Consider the following 8,398-nt stretch of genomic DNA (forward strand, 5'->3'; position numbering starts at 1 on the left):
CTATCAACCCACAACCTAAACCACTGGAGATAAAATTTTGAAATTTTCACAGTAGATATCTTTTATAATGTAGGCATGTACTAAGAAAGGATTTTTGGAAAATCAACCCCTAAGGGGGTTAAATGGCAAGGTGAATTTGAAGGTTTAAAGTTATATCCATAAAAATTGGCTTTTAGGCTTTCGGTTAAAAAGAAAGAAATACGTATTTTAGGATTTTTCAAAATTCCATCCCCAAGGGACTTGAACAAGGGTGAATGGTAGTAAAATATCCGATTTTTTTTAAAATTAAATCTATGAAAATTGGTATTTGGGATTTTAGTTGAAAACAAAGAAACACATGTTTTAGGATCATGGAAAATTTCATCCCCTAAGGGGTCAAACAGGGGATGAAAATTTGTTTAAATATTTATAAATTCGTTATTCTTGAAGTTACATTTATGAAAATTGGGATTTAGACTTTCGGTTAAAAATGAAGAAAAGGTGTTTTAGGATTTTTGGAAATTCTACCTCCAAGGGGGTTAAACAGGAATGACAGTTTATATTAAAATTTGTCATTTTTAAAGTTAAATTCTTGAAAATTGGTATTTAGGCATTCGGTTAAAAATGAAGCAATACGTATTTCAGAATTTTTGGAAATTCCACCCACAACGAGATTGAACAATTGTAAAATTTCGTAAAATATTCGTATTTTTTTTTTAAGTTCCATGAACACTGGTATTTGGACTTTCAGTTAAAAACCGAAAAACACGTGGTTTAGGATTTTAGAAAATTCCATTTCCAAGGGGACAGGGGACGAAAATTTGTATCAAAATTTGTCATTGTTAAGTAATATCCATGAAAATTTGTCCACTATGATATTACATCCATAAAAATTGTTATTGGGGCTTTCTATTAAAAATAAAGAAAAGCATGTTTTAGGATTTTTGAAAATACCACCCCCAAGAAGGTTAAACAGGATGACAGTTTGTATTAAAATTTGTCATTTTTGAACTTATATCGAGCAATGCTTTTTTTTTGCTTTTCAATCTGCCTTCCTTTATTCCATTTTAATGGACCAACAAGAAATCCGCGCCACCCAAAAATTTCAATAGATAAAGTAGTCTTTTATCGTCTAGTGAAATAAAGTAATTTTTATCTACTGTTTATATTCAAAAAATTCTGGTAGATGAGTACAAAATAAAACGAAATAATTTACACGACGATAAAGATTGTTTATCTACTCGTGAAAAAAGTCCACTCGTGACTTCGTCACTCGTAAACTTAATCTTTTCACTCGTACATAAACTATTTCTTTATTGTCTTGTATAATAAATAACTATTATTTACGTATTATTAACAAATTAAAAAAATATTGCAAATGGGTGAGACCGACCAGGAAAAAAATGCTATGCAAAGTGCATTAAAAACACAGTCAGTGACTATACATATTTAACATAAGCGTGTGCTAATATAATATTCAAAGCATTCAACTCAGAAAAAAAAATACTTATGTCTTTTGATAATCCGAAATTTGGGTAGCTTCATTTACACCCATTATTCTATTTTGAACACACTAAATTGCATTTTTTATACATGCTAGATGCAACACTCTATTTAGCCTTTTCATTATTTTTTTTTGTAAACGGTGAGCATTTTGATGATCCTAAAATAGGTAATTTGACCTATAGGAATGTAGGTAAAAACTAAAAATAACTCAGTAACAATTGAAAAACTGCACACAAATACAGAATGTGCCTAATACATATTTGCATATTTATAAAGGACACAAAACCATAACAGCCTTTAAGTAAAAATTTTACTTTAGTAATTAAATTGATAATAATCAACAATTTTGAAACGGATCGTTTTGTTAGTTTCTACTGCGCAAGTCATTTCGAGTGGTAGTGGCAGGACGCAGGATGTCCTTCCTCATGGGTTGGTCCATTTCTTATTCTCCCTTTCTTTGCCTTGTCTTCGGTGGGTGAGAGTGTGCGTGTTGCTCTAGATCGGTTGTGATTAAAACAATAATACCTAGTTGAAATAAAGTTAAGTTTAATAATAAAAAGCAGTTCAAGAATGCGTAGGAACCTTTAGGGTAGGAAATAATTTTTTCGCATGTTTTAAAGTAATGCTTATTTTTAGTTTACAAAACTAATATTTTCTTTAAATTATAAAAACTAATGTTAATTTATAAATTTCTTTTAGTACTTATTGTACCTATAGGGTTGTTGAACGGTTGCCCTTGATTTTCGACTTTTTATAGGAAAACTTCTTAGAATTGTGAAACAAACTTCTACGCATTTCAAAGAGCACTAAATTCCAAGTATCCCTGTTTTTATAATACGTGTTTGTTTTGTGGGATATTTCAGCACTAAATTGTTTTTTATTCATTTCCGTGACTATTTCTTTGAAAATTAATTAATCCTTAGAAATTTAAAAACAAACAATTCCTTCAGTTTACCTAAAACACAATCGGGTGGTGACTAGTTATTAATATTCACAAAATAATAAAATATGTAGTTTCATATTAATGAATGCAAGAAAACTAATTTGAAATTTTATAAAATTTAATTATGATCAAGAATACCAAAATTAGAGTTTTCTGTAAGCACTTAATTTTTATTGATTTACTTAGTTAATTATTTTTGAAGAACAATGGAACGCTCTGACGTTCGGTATTGGTTGAACACCACCATTTTGTAAACCCCCTTCGCGGTTAACGGTTGGATGATGCCATAATAAAACAGGGCGTTCCACACAGTTCGTCGAAAATAGCCCTTATGCCACCTTTACACAAAGGCTAACATATCTCAACCTTTGAAAATCAGGGACTCTAAAACAATAATTTAGCTAATGCTGGTATTATATTAAACAAATTTTAAATTCAATCAAAAAACGGTTGCAATTCCAAAAAAATGCACCAATCAGAGCGCAGGAAGGACCGAGGCGACGCGGTGGACGACTCTAGCAACATCTTCCATTTGCTTCGAGTCCTTTGAGAGTGGTGCGGGTTGATTTGGGAATAACTAAAAAATCATTTAATTAAAACAGTTTTTTAACAGAAATAATTAATAATGAGTGATAAGTGAACTCAGTGAAGTGTGAGTGTTTTTTCTGTGGAGTAAATTAGGTCCATTACAATTTTTTTTAATTGTTGTTTTAAATGGTTGCGACCCGACTTTTATCCACTATTATTCTATTTATTATTAATTAATGTCGTCGGTGAGTTAATTAAGCTATTTATTCGCAGTGAAACGTCTGGAATTTAAGATTTTATTTTTTGAAATTAAATTAAAATTTTATTTTATTTGTTAATTAACTAATTCAAAATTTTGTATATTTTTACAAAATCATTTATAACCCATTATTAATCTGAAGTAAAGTTGATAAAACGGTTCAAAATTTTCCATCTGTTTCCGTTGACCGTTATAATGTGTCCGGATAATCTAGAACCTCCCAAAAATGCACCAATCAGGAGGCGAGCGGTGGCATCAGTTAATTGTTAGGGGGTGGTGGGGTGTCCTTTTGTAAATGCAGTTCATTTTTTGTTCGCCATCTTATGTTTGATGCCGCCTCATTTTTCTTAAAAAAACATTTCAGTAAAACATTTTTTGTACTGTTGGTTTCTTGTGTTGTGTCCAAGTGTATTTACACAGAAACTTTACTTAATTAATTTTATTTAATTTCGTCGTTAAAACAAAGTGTGAATTAAAGTGAATTAAAGAACTTTGTGACATTAGACCATTGGCTTCCAGGTTCGCTGATGTGGCTGCTAAAGGGTGAGTGTTTTTTTAATTATGCATGCTGATCACTAAGGCTCGGATTATATGTATGCAAAATGCATATTTGTTATTAAGAGGTATATCAACAAAATTGTAAGTTTTCCATGTATATCTAATGTTTTTTGATTAAAATATATTTTAGGAAATATTGCATATATGTGCATATTTTCTTCAAATCACAATTCTCTGATTAAAAATTTCAGTTCAAGTTAAAAATAGGACAGTTTAAGAAAAATGATCCAATTACAATATATTTTAAAGAGAAAACAATCGGTAATTCGACCAAAAAATTAGTATCCTGCTGAGTATTTCTTTTTTAAATTCCTCTTATACAGGATGAATAGGTATAAAGTATCGAACCAAGCGTTTTTTTTTAATTAATTATTTGTTTCCAAAAAATAATAATTAATATAAATTAAAATAATATAAAAAAAATTCTTATTTTGAGAACAAAATTTTCTTTTGTTCTTGAGTTATTCGATATTTGTTGTCAAAATTGCAATTTATATAAAAAAAATATTTTTTTAGTTTAACATAAAGTAGATAGTTGTAATACCTTAGATCATGACCTTCATAAGAAAAATGTTTGTTTTTTGATAGGTTGCCATTAAAAAAAATATTTTTGTAGAACTAAAAACACATAAAAATTTCGAAAAATTTTATCCCTGATAAAACATCACATTTTTATAGAACTTTATAATTCATCAATTAGTTTTTTCAAAAATAAATACTTGAAGCAAAAAACGTATGGTTCCCATACTTTCTATTCCCTTGGTATAAAATGTATAAATCCTTCTATGCGGATAAGTAGTTGCCTGCAAATGTGATCTGAAAAGTACAGATTTGTTAGAAAAGCTTAATTACTAAGTTATTAAAATGGCTTATCTGAGAAAAACACAATTTATTTATTCTCTTTTGTTCATCATGTGCAGTTTAAGATGTCTAAAATACAAAGTTTAGTGTACTCCAGGATAAAAATTTATCCCAACTTTGATTTTTTATTGTTAAAAGTTTTGCATATCGATGCATATTTGGCATCTATTGGAGCATATTTTTTTTTAATACCTTGTGCATATTTTTGTGAAAATACGTGCATATATATGCGCATATTTTATGAATTTTTCGTGCATATAATCCGAGCCTTTGATCACTTTAAAGTGTCAAAACAAAGTGTCTACCTGACTTTGTTTTTTACAAAAATTTCACCAGATCTGGTGATTTTTATAGGTTAGTCAAGTTAGCTCCCGGTGAGCCCCCTAAAATTTTAATTTATTTTAAGTATAAAATAAGCATCGGGTTCTACATGTTTTCTGCTCACTTAAACTGATGTTAATTTCAATTGTGCTCATACCTAATTTGTTTTAACAAAAATAATGAATTTAATATCTAAAACTATTCATTTATTTTACTTATTATTGAAGTGGGTAAGTTGGTGGTAATGCAACAAAAACATTTAACTGTACACTACTGGTTGCATTTTTGAGGTCCAAATGGCAGCTCCATTTTATTTTACAAATTCCATGGTCGTAACAGTGACATCGGCACCAGTGGCGGAGTGTTTTTCTTCGTACCTCCTTTAGAGCAGACTTTAGTACCTGTTTCGAGTAAACCCCTCTGTCGGTCTGTCCGTTGTAGGAGATAAATTTATATGACATTTATAGTAAAGGGGGAAATTTTTACTGTCCGCGTCCGCTAATCAAGAGTGTCCGTTGTAGAGAGGATTTTTTACAATACATTCCTAGTATTAGTTACGTCCTTACAAAAATGTCTGTTATCAAGAGGTGTCCTCTATCTAGAGTCCGTTAAGGGAGGTTTTACTGTACATATTTTGTAAAATTTCGTTAAAAAGCAACCGGAAATTTATCAAAGTATATCTCTATTTAATGTTAAGCACGTTTCCGAAATGTTTTTGAAAAATTCTTTATTTCTTCCTCGTGCCATCAAAACCAACGCATTTTGTGCTGGTTTCAATTCATTTCTTTTGCCAATGTCGTGGAATCCGATGATCTCGTTTCTCTTCTGGTCGTAGAACAAATTTACTTTTAGCGAGACTTCGTCCATTGTAATAATGCACGATTTGGCCTTATCACCTTTGGATTTCAATCTCAGCTCCAAGCTTCTAAAAATAAAATCATAAAAACCTGGATAATATTGCAAATTTTCAGTCATTCTCTTCAGAGTTCTGACTGAAGGAAAGTGATGCTTTTTCACCATTACCCGATATGCACTGGGGCTTCCAATTCTTTTGTGAATCGCCTTCCTTTCGGTTGCCTGTTCTTCAAATTGCTGATGATTTTGGCTGCCTTGCTGAAATGTGGTGGCATGAACCTGTTGCACGCCTTCTTGAATTCTTCTTCGGAGATTTCCAGCTTCTTGTTCTCTCCGTTTTCTTGCAAGATTTTGTTCGTTGTGTCCAGATTCTTCTTCAACTTCTTCAAGTGTTCTTTTTGGGACTTCAGTTTCAACTATTAGTTGAAAAATGTTGTTAAAACGGGCTAAAAATTTACCAAATTTACCAAAAATCACCGACTAATTAATTTTTCACTGCACATGACATTCATTTACTCTTACCTTTTTTTTTTTTGAAATCGATAAAGATTTCTTAAATATTATATAAAATAAATACAATAAATGATATTACTAACTATGTATTAGTTAATGCGCTTTTGAAATGTTTTTGAAAAATGTTGCTAAAACGGGCTAAAAATTTATCAAATTAGATTGGAATTAATATTATATATTAGAGTGCGCAAACATAAGAGAAGACGCGGACCAGTGGGGTCCTCTCTGAAATATTGCCATAGTAATGCAAATCTACATGCCGTTGCTTCCAAAAATTTCTCTCTTTTTTTAAAGTGGACTCATCTGAGAAGCGTCTTGGTCATGTATTCATGATGCTATTCATACACGTTCAGGTGTACTTTTATCTTTTACCCTAGTCTAGCTTGTTTTGCTTGATTTATTTCCTCTTTAAAACACACTCATTTATTTTGCCAGATCTTGTCAAAACATGTCTACAAATTACAAAAATTAATCTTAATTGACGTTATTTTGTTTAATTCAAGCGATTTAGCTTATGTTTGAGTAAAATTTTGTTAAAAAATATTTTGAAAGCACAAAATTTGGCCTAAATGGGTGTTATTCTACCTTTTTAGAATTCTTGAACCAAGAGCTTGTTTTTTTGGAGATTTTGCATATTGTGGTGTAGTTTGTTTTAAATTATGTCCACTTATTTTATTTTTCTTGCATCTTTGTTTTCTGAGTAATTAATATTTTTTATTTATGAGTTTATTAAAATTTGTTGCTTGTCTGACGCCTCCTGACTATGGCGTCCACCTACGCCGCACGCTCTGCACCCCCGCTTGTGGCGGCTCTGGGCATCGGTATCAACAAATATTACCGATTTATTGGAGTAATTATTTTCCTCTGGATCTCTTGATGTCGCGAGTGAAATATGACACTATTTACCCAAACACAAAATGTTTATTTTAACCAAAACGCGTTTCACAAAAGTGAGAATGAAAACTTTTGTTACCTATAATTCTCACCTGTGGATAACCACTTTGTGGTCAAAACGCGTAGTGGTTCAAATAAATGTTTAATAATGCGTTGTTGTCACATTTTATTATTCCCATTTTACATTATTGATGATGGTGCGTGCAAGCTTAGAAATGTGCTTTTTGTGCTAAAGTCAACTTGCTTGTATATAAAATAAGATAACGTCTTTGTTGTCGTTTACCTTATCAAATTCATTCTAAATACATTCTATGATTTTCATCTTATGATGATGCACTCAAATGTACACATGGTGCTTCTTATTTTAAAATTAAAATCATAATTGTACACTAGTGGTGGCGACAATGGTTTAGTGTCTTGCAGGACATTTTAAATAAAACTGAACCTGGGTCTGGCGAGGTTTCCTGTGTCAAATTGCCACAATTAATTCCTTTAAATTTCAGTTTCGACTAGATTTTCTTTATTTGTGCCTACGTAAATTTTTACAGGCAAAGTGAAAGGAAACCAATGTTTTCTCAAAAATACTAGTAAATATTTTCAAAATAGAAATCTAGGTCTTTTTGGTTCAGACCGTGTTGTTTATGAAATAGAGTTGACGTTGTGCTCACTATTTTAAGGGGTATTTCACACAGTAACGCAACGTGTCAAGTGAAACCAAAATTTGGTTTCTGAAGATGTCCCTTACAAGAGTGAGCGAGACATCGACTCTATTATTTCCTAAAACAACACGGTCTAAACAAAACAAAAAAAGATCTAGATTTCGATCTGAATCTAGCCGCGAAAGCTTACGTTATTTTATTTTCAAAATACATCATATAGACTTACAAAATAAAGAAGAAAATCAAAGTGTACATGCACACTTAAATCTTCTTTTTCATTTTCATCATTCTTTCCTGTAAAATATTAGTTAAATTTCTGGAACCGGTTTTATATTGATATGGAGACAAAATATACGAAAATTGTGAAGTCTACATTTTTCTACCTTTACGTTTTTTAATGTTGTCATTTTAATTTTAAAGTCACAGACCACTTTGATAAAAAATTATTAAACTAAACGCATGGTATCAACTATCATATAAATAGAGTTTTTACCTATTTAAGAGTGTGCTCTAAAGCAATCC

This window comes from Tribolium madens, unplaced genomic scaffold (assembly GCF_015345945.1).
Source record: "Tribolium madens isolate multiple individuals breed KSU strain unplaced genomic scaffold, Tmad_KSU_1.1 Scaffold_2;HRSCAF=44;Tcas5.2_LGX, whole genome shotgun sequence".
Taxonomy (NCBI): domain Eukaryota; kingdom Metazoa; phylum Arthropoda; class Insecta; order Coleoptera; family Tenebrionidae; genus Tribolium; species Tribolium madens.